The sequence below is a fragment of the Bos indicus x Bos taurus genome, chromosome 16 (assembly GCF_003369695.1).
Source record: "Bos indicus x Bos taurus breed Angus x Brahman F1 hybrid chromosome 16, Bos_hybrid_MaternalHap_v2.0, whole genome shotgun sequence".
In the NCBI taxonomy this organism is placed as follows: Eukaryota; Metazoa; Chordata; class Mammalia; order Artiodactyla; family Bovidae; genus Bos; species Bos indicus x Bos taurus.
The window spans coordinates 30,569,033-30,588,366 of record NC_040091.1 but is presented as its reverse complement, the minus strand read 5'-3'; the positions used below and the strand labels follow the sequence as shown (position 1 = coordinate 30,588,366).

General features: G+C 40.3%; 1 protein-coding gene across 2 annotated transcripts in view; it reads right to left on the bottom strand.

The window, feature by feature from the left end:
- Positions 1–19,334, bottom strand: part of SMYD3 (SET and MYND domain containing 3) — a 739,173-nt gene that overhangs the window by 322,927 nt on the left and 396,912 nt on the right. The gene's annotated exons all lie outside the window — the stretch shown is intronic.

The following is a 19,334-nucleotide window of genomic DNA, read 5'->3' as shown; positions in this document are numbered from 1 at the left end:
AAGAGCTTCATAAGTACTAGGCACAGATAAGCAATTTAAAGTTGCCCTACTGAGCCAGTTAAATGTTCTTCTATTACAAAGTATTCATGTCTTGAGTTCTTAAATAAGTAGAAAATTTAGAAAACATAGGGAAAAGATAGCTTTGCAAACAAAGAAACATCACACTGATCTGCTTCTATTTGCTCCCCAAGAACAGAACTCATTTCAACCTATTTCCTTTAAACCCACTGTTCTCCTAACTTGTGCAAAGCACAGAGTAGGAGTTGGGAGGGGTTGTAAATTATGTTGATTCCCTGGTGTGAGCCTCACTCAGCAGGGGTGAGGTGGGGGGGGGTGGTATCCAGCTCTCTGAAAGGATAACAAAGGCAGGAAGTTCAGGGCAAGAACCAGGCTTGCTGAAAAGGTTTCAAGCCAGCTCACACCGGCCACAGGGAACCTCTCCAAATTTCCCATGCCACGGTTCTCTCCACGGTTCTCTCCCTCAGGTGGCCAATGAGGCCATGCAAACTCGACTTGCCTGAGGAGAGTTGACTGGAGAAGCAAAACTCGACTTGCCTGAGGACAGTTGACTGGAAAAGCAATACATTCTTTATTACTCCAGAGCTTTCAAACAGACACAATGAACTCCCCTCACTTCTTTCTTCCAATCTCCAATACCAACTCCTTACCTGAAACCCCACCCCATCAAGTTCCCAACAAGTACTTCCCACTGGGAGGGCTGTGCCACACCGAGGTAGTCACACATCCCTTCCACTTCCTGCCCAGATCAGACTTGACCATACACCTTCTGACCTAGCATATTAATTTCTATTGTTGTTCAGTTGCTAAATCATGTCCAACTGTTTACAACCCCATGGGGACTGCAGCCTACCAGGCTCCCCTGTCCTCCACTACTTCCTGGAGTTTACTTTAATTCATATCCATTGAGTCATTGATACTATCTAACCATCTCATCCTCTGCTGCCCTCTTCTCTCACCTTCAATTTTTCCCAGCATCAGAGTCTTTTCTGAAGAGTCAGTTTTTTGCATGAGGTAGCCAAAGTATCAGAGAGAGCTTCAGCTTCAACATCAGTCCTTCCAGTGAATATTCAGGACTGATTTCCTTTAGGATTGACTTGACTGGTTTGATCTCCTTGCTGTCCAAGAGACTCTCATGAGTATTCTCCAGCACCACAATTCGAAAGCATCAGTTCTTTGGCGCTCAGTCTTCTTTATGGTCCAACTCTCACATTCGCACATTACTACTGGAAAAACCATAGCTTTGACTAGATGGACCTTTGTCAGCAAAGTGATGTCTCTGTTTTTTAATATTCTGTCTAGGTTTTCCATTGCTTTTCGGCCAAGGAGCAAGCATCTTTTAATTTCATGGCTGCAGTCACCATCCACAATGATTTTATAGCCCAAGAAAAGAAAATCTGTCACTCTTTCCACTTTTTTTCCCATCTATTTGCCATGAAGTGATGGGACCATATGCCATGATCTTAGTTTATTAAGTGTTGAGTTTTAAACAATTTTTTTCACACTCCTCTTTCACCCTCATCAAGAGGCTCTTTAATTCCTTTTAGCTTTCTGTCATTAGAGTGGTATCATCTGCATATCTGAGATTGTTAATATTTCTCCCAACAATCTAATTCCAGCTTGTGATTCATCCAGTCCACTGTTTCACATGATGTACTCTGCACAGAAGTTAAATAAGCAGGGTGACAGTATACAGCCTTGATATACTTCTTTCCCAACTTTGAACCAGTCCCTTGTTCCATGTCCAGTTCTAACTATTGCTTCTTGACCTGAATGCAGGTTTCTCAAGAGACAGGTAAGGTGAGCCGGTATTCCCATCTCTTTAAGAATTTTCCACAGTTTGTTATGATCCACACAGTCAAAGCCTTTAGCATAGTCAATGAACAGAAGTAGATGTTTTTCTGGATTCCCTTGCTTTCTCTATGATCTAAAGGATGTTGGCAATTTGATCTCTGGTTCCTCTCCCTTTTCTAAACCCAGCTTGTATATCAGGTAGTTCTCAGTTCATGTACTGCTGAAGCCTACCTTGAAGGATTTTGACCCTTACCTAGCAAGCATGTGAAATGAGCGCACTGTATGGTAGTTTGAACATTCTTTGGCATCACCCTTCTTCAGGATTGCAATGAAAACTGACCTTTTCCAGTGGCCACTGCTGAGTTTTCCAAATTTACCGGCATATTAAATGCAACACTTTCACAGCATCATCTTTTAGGATTAGAAATAGCTCAGCTGGAATTCCATCACCTCCACTAGCTTTGTTCATAGTGGTGCTTCCTAAGGTCCACTTGACTTCACACTCCAGGATGCCTGGCTCTAGGTGAGTGAACACACCATGGTGGTTATCTGGGTCATTAAGACTTTTTTTTTTGTACAGCTTTTCTGTGTATTCTTGCCATCTCTTCTTAATCTCTTCTGCTTCTCTTAATTGCATACCATTTCTGTCTTTTATTGTGCCCATCTTTGCATGAAATGTTCCCTTGGTATCTCCAATTTTTTTGAAGAGATCTCTAGTCTTTCCCATTCTATTATTTTCCTTGATTTCTCTGGATTGTTCACTTAAGACTTTCTTATCTTTCCTTGCCATTCTTTGGATGAGTATATCTTTCCTTTTCTCCTTTGCCTTTTGCTTTTCTTCTTTTTTCAGCTATTTGTAAGACCTTCTCAGACAACCATTTTGCCTTTTTTCATTTCTTTTCCTTGGGGATGGTCTTGATTACTGCCTCCTGTACAATGTCACTAACCTCTGTTCATAGTTTTTCAGGCACTCTGTCTATCAGATCTAATCCCTTAACTCTTAGTCACTTTCACTGTACAATTGTAAGGGATTTGATTTAGGTCATACCTGAATGGCCTAGTAGTTTTCTCTATTTTCTTCAATTTAAGCCTAAATTTCACAATAAGAAGCTGATGAGCTGAGCTACAGTTAGCCCCAGGTCTTGTTTTTGCTGATGGTATAGAGCTTCTCCATCTTTGGCTGCAAAGAATATAATTAATCTGATTTTGGTACTGACCATCTGGTGATGTCCATGTGCAGAGTCATCGCTTGTGTTGCTTCATTTTGTACTCCAAGGCCAAATTTGCCTGTTACCCCAGGTATCTCTTGCCTTTCAACTTTTGCATTCCTATCCCCTATGATGGAAAGAACATCTTTTTTTTTTTGGTGTTAACTCTAGAAGCCTTGTAGGTCTTCATAGAACCATTCAACTTTCACTTTTCAGCATCAGTGGTTGAGGCATAGCCTTGGATTACTGTGATGTTGAATTGTTTGCCTTGGAAACAAATGGAAATCATTCTGTTATTTTTGAGATCGCACCCAAGTACTGCATTTCAGACTCTTTTGTTGACTATGAGGGCTACTCCATTCCTTCTAAGGGATTCTTGCCCACAGTAGTAGATATAATGGTCATCTGAATTAAATTTGCCGATTCCTGTCCATTTTAGTTCATTGATTCCTAAAATGCTGATGTTCATTCTCACCATCTCCTACTTGACCGCATCCAATTTACCTCAATTCACGGACCTAACATTTCAGGTTCCTATGCAATACTGTTCTTTGCAGCATCAGACTTTACTACCAGACATATCCAATACTGGGCATCATTTTCTCTTTGGCCCAGCCTCTTCGTTCTTTCTGGAGCTTTCTCTGCTCTTCCCCAGTAGAATATTGGACATGTCCTGATGGGGGGGACTCATCTTCCAGTGTCATATATTTTTGCCTTTTCATACTGTCCCTGGGGTAATCGAGGGAACAATACTGGAGTGGTTTGCCATTTCTTTCTCTTTTTGTTACAATCTTATTTTTCCTTCCTGTGTCTACTTATTTCTAAATTACCATTAGATTCATTTTAATATTTTATTTGTATCAAACATATGAATGTCAAATACACACCCTCAAAAATAATAAGCAATTGAGGGCGGGAATATATTTACACCTGCACCTAAAGAGACAATATTGCAAAGGTGTAAATCAAGAACAAGAAAGAAGATGGAATTAATTCTCAAACTACTCCAAATGAATGATGGTCACATTCATTTGCTTGTTGCATGCCAATAAGCATATCTTAAATATTTGGTCATTGCCAACCAATAAAGCCCTAAGTTAGAAGCACTATATAAATGCTTTGAGTTTTTTCCAGGTATCCTGAATATTCAAGAACTTACTGCCTTAGAGGGACTTCCCTATAGCTCAGATGGTAAAGAATCTGCCTGCAATGCAGGAGACCTGGGTTCAATCCCTGGGTCAGGAAGATCCCTGGGAGAAGAAAATGGCAACCCACTCCAGTATTCTTGCTGGAGAATTCCACGGACAGAGGAGCCTGGCGGGCTAGTCTATGGGGTCACAAAGAGTTGCACACAAGTAAGCAACTAACACACACTATCTTAAGAAGGTTGATGAAGATCCACAAGCAGCAACCATATAGACTTTAGAAGAAAATACTTTCTATCTTGTGTCCTTAGAGCCCACTGTTTAAAGATTTAATTGTTTAAAGCTAATAAATAAGAAGCTATTATTTCCTTTTAAAATATCTCTTTTTAAGAAAGATAGGATATCTCTGATCCTATCAACAATCCTATCCTTGTTGATAGGATCAGAGGAAGATATGCCTATGAAAGGGTTTTCAAGTTACTAATTTTTGCAAATTGTTTTGCAAAAAAAAAATAAGGAATAGATCATGTATAACTAAATCACTTTGCTGTATACCTGAAACTAACACATTATTAACTAACTATACTCCAATATTTTAAAAAGGCAAAAAGGAATAGCCAAGAGGCATCAAGAATTTACAATGGGCTTTATTACACACACAAATTTTTTTTTTTACTTTATTTTATATATATTAGTATTAACACTATATTTAATAATTTATAAAGTAAATACCAAAAAAAAATAGTACTAGCTTCATTTAATAAATAATTCACCTTCCTCACTGCCCAGCAATCTGTTATAAAGCAAATTTCATATTGATTGGCTTTGTTTTGGTGCTCTGTCTTTTGTTCGATTGACTCGTGTATCCATTCATGAGCTGAAGAGTCTTAATTACTAAGGCTTTTAATGAAATCCTTACAAAGTACGTCCAATTCGGCCAACATCCCCCTCCTTCTGTTGCAGGTGTATCTTGATTTATACCAACCCCTTCTGTCTGACACAGAGTTCTGAATTATATTTTGTCATGAAATTTATATTGGGGTTTTATTAGAAATTTGCTGTGTACAGACACATATTTGGGGAATACTAGCATTATCATTCTTGAAAGTCTTATTGGAATAATGATTACTCCTATGAAAAGGCTTAGTGCAATTCATTTCTTTATATTTTTTATGGCTATCAATAAAATGTATATTTTATCCAATAAAAAAGTAAAATAAAATATCTCTTTTCAAATTGCCCCAATGTTTCATATGCCATTTACAGAATAGTTATATGATGATAACAAAATACTAGAAAAATTTTCATGTTGAGTGACCTATTTTATGTATAGTGTTTTGAATTTTACATTAAAAACAAAAGTTATGTTCATCTCTTAGTATATGACACTGTATTTCTTTAGACAGGTTCCCCTGCCCTATTAAAATAGTTTTTAAATTATAAAAGATTTATTATACCTAACTTTTAATAAATATTATTACATAAAGACAGGTATGTGTGTGTGTGCACACACATTTGAACCCTCTGATTAAAACATAAACCATACACATAAGTCTTATAAACACATTAAAATATTGAAAAAAATTCCAAAAATAACTAAAATGCCATTTTGCCAAACTATTTCCAAGCTGTCTCTCAGCAAAGAAACGTGGAATTCCTGCCAATATCTTCCAGCTAGTCTGTCTTTAAACAATACTAGGGACTGACAACAATTTTCAACTAACAGATTTAGCCTGTCTAGTTTCCTGGGTCTAGTGTGTTAAGAATTAAAAGTGGTAACTGCACGGCTTGAGCTGTGATGCTCTGGAGATGGATGCTGCGAGCGGACGGTCACTGGCCAACAGTCTGTAAACAAATGGGGTGGCAGCAAGTCTTTGCATATGAAAATGTCTGATAAACTACGTTTCAAGCTCTTTATTGATTCAAAAGAGAATCCATATTCACCATTCATTGCTTGGTAAAGTGTCTCAAAAAAGTGTTGACAGAGCCTCAAACTGTGAATCTAGGTCCAAAACAAGTAGTTAAGATTTCAGCACATAGTAGTTCTCATTATTAATATCCTTGAGTCGAATAGGCAAGTGATTTCCTCAGAATAATTTCAGGAACGTTCAATTTGATCTTTATTTGGACACAAACAATCATTCAGTCCCATAGTTGGCTGTGAAATAAACAGCTTTCTCTGAGTTATTGGTAAAGGGCTAGCAAAATTCAACCACCTCATCACTCCATCTGCCTCTGTGTTGACACTGAACTGATCTATGCACAACGCATGATTCCAGCAAAGCTGTCTGTTCAAAGAAGAGAACGATGTCTGCAAGAAACAATGAAGCAATTACTGAAACTGAGCACTAAAAACTGTCACCAATATCCACAGTAATAAAGTTTTAAACTCAAAAAGATGTTAAAAAAAAAAAAAAAAGACACCTAAAAATGATCCTGGTTTGGTCCCAGTGTGGCTATGAAGGACTACTGTCTGTCTATTATACACTGATTCACTGACAACTGGAGGGGAAAAAATATAAATTCCAACAATTATGATGTTAATAATAATTTCATCTGCAGCAACATTCAAGAAGTTGATTAGATGATCCTAATGGGTGATTTAAAGTGAAAGGAAAAACACCCTTAGCATAATTTAATAAGTTCTTCAGACTGAAGCATATTCAAGAGTTTCATGAAAAGACCTTCTCATGGCCTTTTAATAGCTCTTTCCAGTTCCAATTAACTTGTTAAATGCCAATTCTCATTACCTCATCAGAAATCTAAAGCCAGCCCTTTCTGATTAAATCATTAAATGACCATTAACAGCACCATGCCTAGTAAGTATTTATGGACAATCCAACACATATAAGCAGCTCATAATTTTTCATGCCAATAGAACAGAAAAGCTGGAGTTTTTTTCCAGTTAATTAAAAAAAAAAATCAGCAATGTCTTCATCTTTGGGATACACGAGGTTACATTTACCTAACACATCACCCTGCCTAATTGTTTAGATTAGCATAACCTTTTTGTAGACCCTCAACAGACAGTGCAGAAATGTTGATTAACAGAGAATACATTTGCATGAAAAAGCCAGGTTGGTACTGAAGAAATCAGAAGGCACATGTCAAATGTGAGCTGTGGCACCTGCCAATGTGATGAGTAAAGTCACCCCCGTCATGAGTCACTCAAATGTCTGCAGACTTCTCGGATGGGCAAGCGCTACACTGACAAGCACTGCCGACGTCAATCCCACTCAACACTCAATGTCTGCACAAATCTGCCTGCAACCTTCATTTCCCCACCTGCCCTCGAGGACTGGACAAGCCTGGCCCAAGGGACCAACGAGCACACCCGGGGTCTGGTTCGAAATTCAGGGTGTGCGTACCTTCTCAAGAGAGAGGATGTCCACCCACTGAACTGTTCACGGGTCAGCTTGGCCACATCCCCCTTGGACTTGAATTTCTTGCATCTGTAAGTAACCTCAAATCCAAGAGAGTGACTCAATCTGCAGGGAAGGATCCACAGCTTCCCAAAGCTTCTTTGCTTACAATGTTATACAGACTCCTGTGAATCAAATTTCTATGTACCTTTTCCCCCATGAAGTCTTACAGATATTATCATTGAGAAAACAAATTAAAACAAGATCAACAAAAACTACCACTTAACTTACAGTTATAGATTACTATATTGAAGCAAAGGAATTATTAAGTTTCAGTCTCTTCCACAAATCAGATAAATTGCTAAAACTTATTTCAATGAATATGTTACTAACAACACTTTGGTTTTTTAGTTGAAACAGAGCTGACTTACATTGCTGTGTAGATTTCTGCTATACAACATGGTGCTTCAGTTACACACACACACACACACACACACACACACATATCCTTTTATATATTATTTTCATTATGGTTTATCACAGAATATTTAGTGTAGTTCCTTATGTTATAACAGTAGAACCTTGTTGCTATTCATCCTACATCTCATTTAATATTTTTTATGGACTAAGAAGCTTGTAATATATGAAGTTCTGTCAACTACTTCTTGAGATGCTAGGGTTGGTTCTGCTTAGAATCATACCTCTAATCAGAGGCAGCCAAATTTAAGATTTGACTGTGAAACAAAAAAGAATTGCAATGCTAGTGCGTCTCTATATTTTCCAGTTGAGAGCTTACATCAGCAAACAGGAACAAATACTGCAGCATCCCAGTCATATTGATGATTCAGTGAAGATAGGGTATTATCTCTTAAAAAAATCTTATCAGACTCTGCCTATTTATCCTTACCTCTTATAACACAGTGTCTGGCACAAAATGGGCTCCTTAAATCTCTGCCAATCTCCATCCACACATTCTACAAACTTGCAGGGAATTTCCCTGATTAAATGCTACTTGAGGTATTTTTGTTGCTGTTCAGCCGCTAAGTTGTGTCCAACTCTTTCCACCTCATGGACTACATGCAGCACACCAGGCTTCCTTGTCCTTCACTGTCTCCCAGAGTTGACAGTATTTTTAACTTATTCTAAATCATCACAGTATTTAAATGCTCAGTTTATAACTATCTTTTCCTATTTTAAAAATATGGCTTATATAAATTTTATAGTGATATTTTATGTGTATGTATGTGCTAACTCACTTCAGTTGTGTCTAACTCTTTGGGACCCCATGGACGGTAGCTCACCAGGCTCCTCTGTCCTTGGGATTCTCCAGGCAAGAATACTGGAGTGGGTTGCCATTTCCTCCTCCAGGGGATTTTCCCACCCAAGGGTGCAACCCACGTCTCTTACGTCTCCTGCACACTAGCAGGTAGGTTTACCATTAGCACCATCTTAATATATTGTACCTGTTCTCAAATTATCTCATGCTTACATTAAAAAAAAAATTTCTCTAACTATACAATCCAAGAAAAGAAAAGATTCCCCCCTTTTGTCCTTCAGTATCTTTTCACTTGTCTTCCTTTAGATAAGCAAAAAATAAACACCAGCAGTTGCATTTGAATTGGCTTCTTTTGTCCTCTGAGCTCAATTCCCTGTAAATTTGAACCAAAGGATGAACAGTGTAACTTTGATTTTCTTTTAGCCCCATGAATGCAAATGCCTCCATTATCAATTTTAACTACCTGTTTTTACATGTTGATGACTGCCCCCCCCCCCGCCCCCGCCAATCCGCACCAGCTTCAATTTCTCCAAAGTCCTCTCTCTGCACATGAACATTTAGCTACCTGCCAGACATCTCCAAGTGTCTCGTACAGTCTAAGGGTGAACTCATCAAATTTCTCCCCAGTATGGTTGCCCCAGGCTCTTAGTGGCGGTCCCTCCACTTACGTAGCTCATGTTTGAACCTGTGCCGTCTCATGGGCCTTCCCTCTCTCATTTTCTGACCCGAATCAACCTCTATGTCTCCTTCTATTTCTTATATTACTCCTCATTCTATTCCTGATATTGCCTGATCCTGATCATTTTTCACTTGAGCTACTGCAGTGTCTCCCAGGTAGTCTCCCTGATTCTGCCCTTTCAGGGTAGAACTTATAACCCACTCTCCACAGTGGCCAGCATAACCTATTTAAACCTAAATTTGTTCAGTAATTCTTCCAATGAAACCTTTCAAAGGTTCTTCATCTGACCATAAACTCTCCCATGTCATACTGGGCCTTCAAGAATCTGGGCCCCACCTACCTCTCCCTCTAACCTCTACCCTCCACTCCTCTTTAAAAGTCCTTCTTACTTGTTTTCACCTAACATGTACTCATCTCTTAAGACTATTCTAGAAACTTATCTCTTCCAATGCTTTCATGGCCCTCAGTCGTATGAGCAAGATTAGCCACCCCTCCCATGACCTACGTGTGCTTCGTCACTTAGTCGGTCTGACTCTGTGTGGCCCTATGAACTGTAGCCTACCAGGGTCCTCTATCCATGGAATTTCCCAGGCAATAACACTGGAATGGGTTGCCATTTCCTTCCCCAGAGGGTATCCCCAACCCAGGGATAAACCTGAGTTTCTGAGGTCTTCTACACTGGCAGGCAGCTTCTTTAACACTAGTGCCACCTGGGAAGCCATCCTTCCTATAACTAACCTACCTGCTGCTGCTGCTGCTGCTGCTGCTGCGTCGCTTCAGTCGTGTCCGACTCTGTATGACCCCATAGACGGCAGCCCACCAGGCTCCCCCGTCCCTGGGATTCTCCAGGCAGGAACACTGGAGTGGGTTGCCATTTCCTTCTCCAATGCATGAAAGTGAAAGGTGAAAGTGAAGTCACTCAGTCGTGTCCGACTCGTAGTGAGCCCATGGACTGCAGCCCACCAGGCTCCTCCGTCCATGGGATTTTCCAGGCAAGAGTACTGGAGTGGGGTGCCACTGCCTTCTCCAAGCCTACCTACCCAGACCCATATTGCTGTCCCTATATTTAGCCTGTGAGCTCCTTTAGGGTAGGGCTTACAACTTAACATTTATATCCCTAGCTCATAATCCAATGCTTCTCAGGAGGTAGCCTTCAATTAATATTGAAGCATGAATGAACACATGGAGCTCAAAAGTGAGAGCTAAAGATATTTATCAGAAAATGAAAGTCAACCATCCTAGCTGCTATTTAATAAAGAAGGTCCTCCTACTACATTCCCTAGGGCAAATCTGTATTTCGTCCTTTGTCCTCTATTTCAGTTTTTACATTGCTTCTTCCATTCCTGAAATAACTTCAATTATTTTGAGACTGTCGGGATCATTGAAAGTGATATTTCTATGCTCTCTCCTCTTTGCTGCAAAAATCATCAGTATTTTCATCCATGGAAAAATCTGTGATTCCATATATCTATGTGAAGGAGGTCTGGACCCTCAGCTAGTCTCTCTCCCTGCACCCCACACCTTCACTTTCAGCTCAGAAATGGTCCTTATGCTGATTCCCTCCTCTAAATTCCCAGAGCCAGGTGTTTATCACCTCCCACTTAGACAATTTTAACAAACTCCCTACAAGAGCCTCTCCTTTGAATAACTCTTTATACTATCTGGGCCCTACCGGAAATCTGTTCATGCCTTAAAATCATCTCATGTGATCAAGAAAAAAATGTAAACTTGTTAGCCTACAAGTCCAGGCCCCAATACCACCTTGCTCCATTCTACCTTGCTAACCTCCCCTGTCTTGGTGCATTCTAGACTCACATCCATCTGCCAATCACTGATCACTTCTCATCAAGCTATGATCTGTCACATCTCTCCAGTTTTGCTCATGCAGTTCCTTTGACTTGATCCCTTTGTCACTTTGAAAAATCTCTATTCATCCTTTTGGAAGATCCAGGTCAAATAAGCTTCTCCTGCATAAAACTTTCCAACCGGCCCAAGTTACAAATAATGACTATTTCAGGCTTTCCATACCATTTAGTTTAGACACCTGTACGAAACACAAATACTGGATCTCTACTATAAAAGGGAAACTCCAGGCCAAAAAAAAAGTCTGTGAATTACATATCTTTGAATATTCTCCACCTAAGATAAAGCCTAAGGCAAAACAAGTGCTCAAAAACAAAAGTTGAATCAAGCCATCTTCATTACAGAGCAAATTCTCAAAGGCAGGAACAATGTCTATTCATCCTTGCATTTTTAGGGGCACCTATCACAGCTCCAAGATTAAGACAAACTTGTGAAATAAAAGAATGGCCCACTTTGGGGTCAAACACACTGAATAGGTAAATCAGCTAATGTGAGATATTTGGAAAACAGAAATATTTCCAAAATGACTTAAACACTTTTATTATGAAATACTTCTGGCATACAAACCCTAGAGTATGCCACTGGCCAGGAACACAGTTATGGGTCTACTGTGAGATAAGAAGCAAAATAAAGAATAATCATCTAGAAACCTTTATAGCAACCTGACAAGGATGACACATACACCATCTGTGGGTTTGTCTTAAGGTACCGGCTGGATCTTGTTGACTTTACATGGTAAGTGGCGTGGATGGCAAGAGTTGCAGGCTAGTCATGGCTCAACAGGTGTGCATACCATTCGTGATAGATTGAAAGTGAAAAGAAAAAAATGGTCTTTCACTCAGAGATAGTTTGGAAAACACGACCAAAGACAATAATATAACAATGTCCCATGTACCACAACCAATGTCTTCATACTCACCTTCCATATTTGCTTGAAACCTTTTTCTCCCATGACAGAAAATAATACAGACACAGCTGAAGCCACCTCTATGTATTTCTCCAATCCTCATGTCCTCCTTTCCTCTTCAGAGACAGCTTCCAAAATGACTTTTAAAATAGGTTACTAAATCCTGTTTGGTGCTTCCTTGGTGGTTCAGATGGTAAAGAATCTACCTGCAATGCAGGAGATCCAGGTTCAATCCCTGGGTTGGGAAGATCCCCTGGAGAAGGGACTGAAAACCCACTCCAGCATATTCTTGCTTAGAGAATTCCAAGAAAAGAGGAGCCTGATGGGCTACAATCCATGCGGTCACAAGAGTTGGATACGACTGAGCAACAAATACGAATACAGACATAATCCAATTTAGTCACACGAAATTTTCCTGCTGAGGTTTACAGCAATGTGTCACTAAAGAATACTAATATTTAACAGTGGTCGATGTTATTCTGAAGACTTCTGCCTGTTTAATGTCACTGTATATGAACACCTGTGTTGTGTATCCTTATCTGTGATCCTCTGGCCACTGACAGACCTGAACTCCAAGCAAAGGAACATCTGCCAGCTAAACATTTAGCGAGAGAAAGACTTTCTTAAAATGCCCACAACCTGAAAAGAAAGATAAAAGAGCAAAGGGTGAGAGTGTAGAAAGAAAGATTCCCACTGATTTCCACTTATAAAACAGGCTTCCTGAGAACACTGGACTGATGAGACTTAACTATCAAAGATGCATATTTCGCTGTTATAGGTTAGCTTGGAGAAGACATGAGAGAGAGAAAAGATGCCTGAAATGATAGGTGGGAAATACGTGATTTCCACAATCAAATGGGCACTGTGGAAGCCAACACACTTCCTGAAATTCAAACCTCTGGTTTTTGCACGACTGCCAACTCATTTCCAAAGCATCCACAGCTCATCCAACTTGTTTGGCTACCTCCTTATCGAAACTTTACAAAACTTTAATTTCAGCCTCATGAGCCCTGCAGCTGTAAATTAACTGAATAAAATTTACAGACATTATGCAGTGAGATAAAGCACTTTCAAAGCCTTTTCCCTATTCAGTTGACTTAGCTGCCAAGCATGCCAGTTTTGCTTGACATGAGTTCAGAGCCCCTGGAAACCTTCCTAATCCTACTCTCTAGGCCTTGTGCCTATTCATGGAACCATGTTAACCCATATCCGGAAAATTAATAAACCTCAGATGGGTTTAAGCACTCAGAAATATTCCCGATACTTCTTGCCATTCATTATATTTAGGCATTCCCTGCAATGGGAGAATCCTTCTCAAAGGGCCACAACAGCAGCAGATAAAATCCCTAAGGTTATTAGCATGCAACAAAATATCTCATTGAAGATTTCTGAGGTCTAAAGCCAAAGTCAGGAATTAAATTTACTGATGGTGAAATCGCTTATGCTTTGGTTAAATACAGATATTCTCCAAACTGTTTTTCTGAACTCATCCATTTCACAATGAGAGTGCAAAAATTATCACGATTTTTAAACAGCCAAGGAAGTAAAACTCTCCCTTGTCTGCCAGCAAGCAAGCAGCTCACTGGCAGTTACATGATCCTACATCATACTAACAGAGAGAAGACAAAAGACTATTAATTTCTTAAAATGTGTAGTCCTAATACACCAGGTGCCATAATTTAGATACGATTTCCATGGTTACCAAGAAAGAACTGAAATGTCCCCCTCTGGTTGATTTTCACAGCACAACTGTGACCACCTCTTCCAAAGGAGGTCAAGTCTTTCAGCTTCCATTTCCAACAATTTTATCTGCATGTGGACGCCTCCAAGCCCATCAGAGCTGTGGGGACAGAGGCTTATCTCACAAGCTTCTGAGATAAGCTTCCCCCTCGTGGCCAAGACTTGGGTTTGAAACAACCTCGGATAACTGACTGTTAAGGGAGTTTTGTAGATTTTTGTGAGCTCTCTGAAACATTGTTCCGAACAGTAAGGTGAGGAAGACAATAGTGCCCAAGTAGGGTGGTTGTGAATGTGAAATAAGAGAAAGTAATGCAAGACCTGGGCACAGAACACGTTCCAGATGAGAAAACTTTAGAACTGTAAATATATCTATTTTCCCTTCTTTAGAAAAGAAACCAAAAACAGAACCAACTTACTGCACTGCTGAATTAGGCTTTAAGAATATGGCCCTTGCCAAGGGGGAGGTTGGGGTCGGGGAAGAGATGGATTGCGAGTTTGGGCTTAGCAGATACAAACTGGGGCTGGATAAACAAGGTCCTGCTGTAGAGCACAGGGAACTATATTCAGTATCCTTTTCCTTTGATAAACCATAATGGAAAAGAATATGAAAAAGAATGGTTATATATGTATAACCAAATTACTTTGCTGTACAGTAGAAATTAATACAGGATTATAAAGCAACTATAATTAAATAAAATTTTACTAAATACAAGAACCAAGCAAGTTCACAATTTCTTCTTATAACTTAATCACAGAAAAGATCAAAATATCATGTGTTTGATGGCCATAAAAGTGATACCCCCTGCCTCTGTGCTGCTGAGCAAGAACTGAATAGAGTAATTCCTTGTGATAAATGCTCACAACTTCCCTCAAGAATTCTGGGCAGTGGGAAAATTAGCTAACTCAAACAAAGTTCATTAAATAAATAAAATTCCAACACTTGTCTCTTTGGACAAGAAACAGATGGAAACAATACAAAAGACTGCTAATGCTTTGGCAAACTAATCATTCTTCCAAATGCCATTTATAAAAGCCCACCAGACCTCCAGCTGTGGCCATGCCATGGGAATCCCCTACAGCAATTATAAGTGCATTTAACTGAAGACCATAAACACGAGAGTATTTTTCAAAAAAGAGAACTCCCAAATAAACAAATCTAGAAAAGAATTACTGTTTTTATCACAGAGCCATAGTTTCAAGCAGCCAGTGTTAATATGAAAAAATACATATGTATATATTAACATATATGTATATTTCAGGGAGAAGGAACCCTCCCCTCCCTTTTCTTGAGTTCTTGTGACTGAACTAATAATAAAATTGCAGTACAGATGATGCAGTACAGATGACCAGAAGAGAAACAAACTTTATCTCATGTGTACAGAGGTCTCTTTAGAAACGGGACCTAAGAAGTCACCAAAGCAGGCAGTTTTTATACTTTTTTGGGCAAAGAAACAACAAACACATTTGTGACGAATCAACAGGACAAAGAAAGTTAGGCTTTGAATGCTTACTTAGTGAAGGATCTAAACAGAGTTTGGGCTTGGGGCAGTAAATTAAAGAAGTAACAGATTTGTTTATACAGGCTTCTTGGCCCCAGATTTCCTAAATTTAGCAATAAGGGGTATCCTTCTTCCTTCGGATGTCCAGAGAGTACCTTTCACATGACAGATTTATGTCCTGACTTCAGGGAGTCAGAGAAGGAGGGTCAGAGTGTCCTTTTTGCATAGGTTGCTTCATAAGGAACTTCAACTCAAAATAATCCATATGCCATTGAAGTACATTTTAGGGTTGCCTGCCCCGGATTCCAGTACATGTGCCCACTTCATCATGTAATCTCTCAACAATAAGAACTTCCATCAGTTGTCATCAAGGAAACAGTGAGATCTAAGCCTGGGCAGTTTCTGGAAAAGAGAAAGCCCAGAGAAACTTGCTCATACACTGAAAATTATAACTGACTTTTAGAACTAGCTAGTCTTGTTTCTGACACAAAGCAAAAATCTTGGGTAAAGGAAGAATTCAATAGAGGAATTCCTTACATAGGCGGCTGATGCCTCATCAAAGCACTGAAGTGCTTACCAAGCACCTACTCTTGTGTTTGCGCGCTCAGTCGCTCAGCAGCGGCCGATTCTTTGCGACCCCACAGACTGTAGCCCACCAGGCTCCTCTGTCCACAGGGATTCTCCAGGCAAGAATACTGGAGTGGGTTGCCATTCCTTCTCCAGGGGATCTTTCCAACTCAGGGATCGAAGCCAGGTCTTCTGCGTTGCAGGTGGATTCTTTATGGACTGACCACCAGGGAAGCCCAGTACTATTAGTATATACCTAACGCTGTGCCAAGGAGTGGGGTTAACAACAGCAACAACAAAGTAAAACTAGGCCCTGACCTCAAATAGTTTATGCTCCACGGAAATACCTGACCATGACAATACAAACAGAACAAGAGCTGTGCCAGGGAGGGCCACAGGGGAGCTATGAATGCAGGAATCCCAGAAAAGAACCTTAGTCACAATCTCAACAAAAGGATTATGCCCTCCCATAATTAATGCCATCAACATTAATCCAGTCCTAAAGTTCACCTTCCTCTAAATTCCTTGTTTTACTGAGTTCCTGATCCACCTAAAAAATATCATCCAAACTGGTTCAGACATCATAGCCGCTGCCTGCTTCTTAACACATACCCTATACCTTCTGTTACAAATACTTCTCAATCTGGGTCCTCACTTCCAGCATCCACATCCTTCATTATTTACTAGTTAGCTACTAAAATATTTTCCACAAACAAGAATCTGATTTCACTCCCTTTCTTTTACTATATGTAATTTTTATTTATTTATTTTTGGCTACACTGGGTCTTCACTGATGCACACAGGCTTTCTCTAAGCTTCCCTGTGCGGGGGCTGCTCTCTAGTTGCAGTGCATGGGCTTTCATTGTGGTGGCTTCACTTGTTGGGGAGCACACACTTTAGGGTGCATGGGCTTTCTAGTACTTGTGGTTCCCAGGCTCTAGAGCACAGGCTCATTAACTGAGTAAGGCGCACAGGCTAAGTGGCTCCACTGCATGTGGGATCCAACCCGGGTCTCCTTACATTGGCTGGCAGATTCTTTACCACTGAGCCACCAGGTAAGCCCTGCTGCTGCTCCTGCTGCTAAGTCGCTTCAGTCGTGTCTGACTCTGTATGACCCCATAGACGGCAGCCCACCAGGCTCCCCCGTCCCTGGGATTCTCCAGGCAAGAACACTGGAGTGGGTTGCCATTTCCTTCTCCAATGCATGAAAGTGAAAAGTGAAAGTGAAGTTGCCCAGTCGTGTCTGACTCTTAGCAACCCCATGGACTGCAGCCTACCAGGCTCCTCTGTCCATGAGATTTGCCAGGCAAGAGTACTGGCGTGGGTTGCCATTGCCTTCTCTGAGGTAAGCCCTACTCCCTTTTTTATTAATAAAACCTCTAACAGTTTCTGATGGGCAGAAGATGAAGTTCAAACTAACTGGTTTAGCTCAGTCCAACCAGCAAAGCAAATACTCACTTTATCCCTCCCCCCACCCCCCACACGCAAGCTAACACAGAAAGTCAGACTGAACTCAGCGCTGACCCCAGGACTATCAAGCCGCCACCGATCTGTACACACTGTTCCCTCTCATCATGTATGAAACGAGTTGCCAGTTCAGGTTCGATGCACGATACTGGATGCTTGGGGCTGGTGCACTGGGACGACCCAGAGGGATGGTATGGGGAGGGAGGAGGGAGGAGGGTTCAGGATGGGGAACACACGTATACCTGTGGCGGATTCATTTCGATATTTGGCAAAAGTAATACAATATTGTACAGTTTAAAAATAAAAAAAAAAAAAAAAAAAAAAAAAGGCGGCCTCTTCCCCTTGGCCTTGCCCAGTGAGCTCTTTTCTCTTTCTTCTAACACACTGTCTTCGGTGTGGTCTTCTTTGGCTCCAGGAAGGTTTAACATCTGGACCTGTGTAGCTACAATACTCTACATATGCCATAGAACTGTATTCAGTGTATTGGTGTGATTTTATTTGTCTTTTTTCTTCCTAGAAAAGGACCATTTCTTAATCATCTGCCAGAACCTAGCACAATAGGCAATACAAAGAGCATATTTGATAAATATCTGATGAATGAACTAGCAGAATTACTAATCCATCCTCAATACAAGTCTAATAAAGGAAATTACTACCTATTAGGCTGGTACTGTACCATGTTACAAAGATAAAATTATCCTGGGCCTGATAAAGAAATACTGTTATAGTTCTGGAAAGAGCCAGAATGGGAGGCTTTTTATTAATGGATTCTTTACCATTCACTGCATCCGCCTGGCTCCACTGCACTCACCTTGCAGCTTGCAAGTCATTTGAGGTTTGAAGTTAGCTCAAGGGAAAATAAGACTGGCTTCTGACAAACTTATTTTTAAGCTTAAGGTCAGATTTTATTAAAAAAAAAAAATAAATGCAATGTATCTTAAGAAGATGATTGAAAAAAATATCTCTCTGCAGCTGAAATCTTTGTATGGTCAAGAAAACATTGTTTGCTTGCCTCCAGGAAAGTTATTAACCTATACCAAAAAAAAAAGAAAATCAGGTTTCATCAACAGTCTCATATAGTCAGCTCTCAACAAAACAAGAATAGAGGTCTCTGACCGAATTCTCACTTACAACCAAATCACTGATTACAGATACCCTGGTCTCCAAGTTTGTTTGTCTCACTAAAATAAATTTCTCCTGGGGCTGCAGATGCATACCAGGGAGCCAATCAGGTGGGCAGAGGCCAGGCCTCAGTGTGAGGCTGTCAATTTGCCGTGTGGGAGCACAGAGGAGGAAGCAGAGACTCGGGCAAGGGTGCAGGGAAGCCTTTCTTCCAAGGTCCCAGGACTCCCCATTAAATGCTACAGGAAGGCGGAATTCTTAGGATAAGAGTAGGACTAGGAGGCCAAACAAGGCATGGTGATACATTAATACAGTCAGAGTCCCAAATGCAGCCTCAATAGGACACACAGCCAAGATATTCCTCATTCAGCAATGCACACCCAACTCCAGGGTAGACAGACTCGCAGAAGAGGCAGACCTCAGCAACAAATAAACAGAAACTACAAATTCCAGTGAGGAAAGGTCATGGATCTAGAAGTCAGAAGTCAGGCTCTGTCTTAGCTTAGTCTCTAGATTTGTTGCCTTTGACAAGTCAGTTAACCTCAGGGGAACTCAATCTCTTCATCTGTAAAGGAAGAGTCCAATCAGATCATCTCTTAGGTCTTGTCTAATTCTAAACTACTACAATTCCACATAAGGATTCTAAGCTACGAAAATGAAGATGGTTATGATTTTAGATATTCTTCA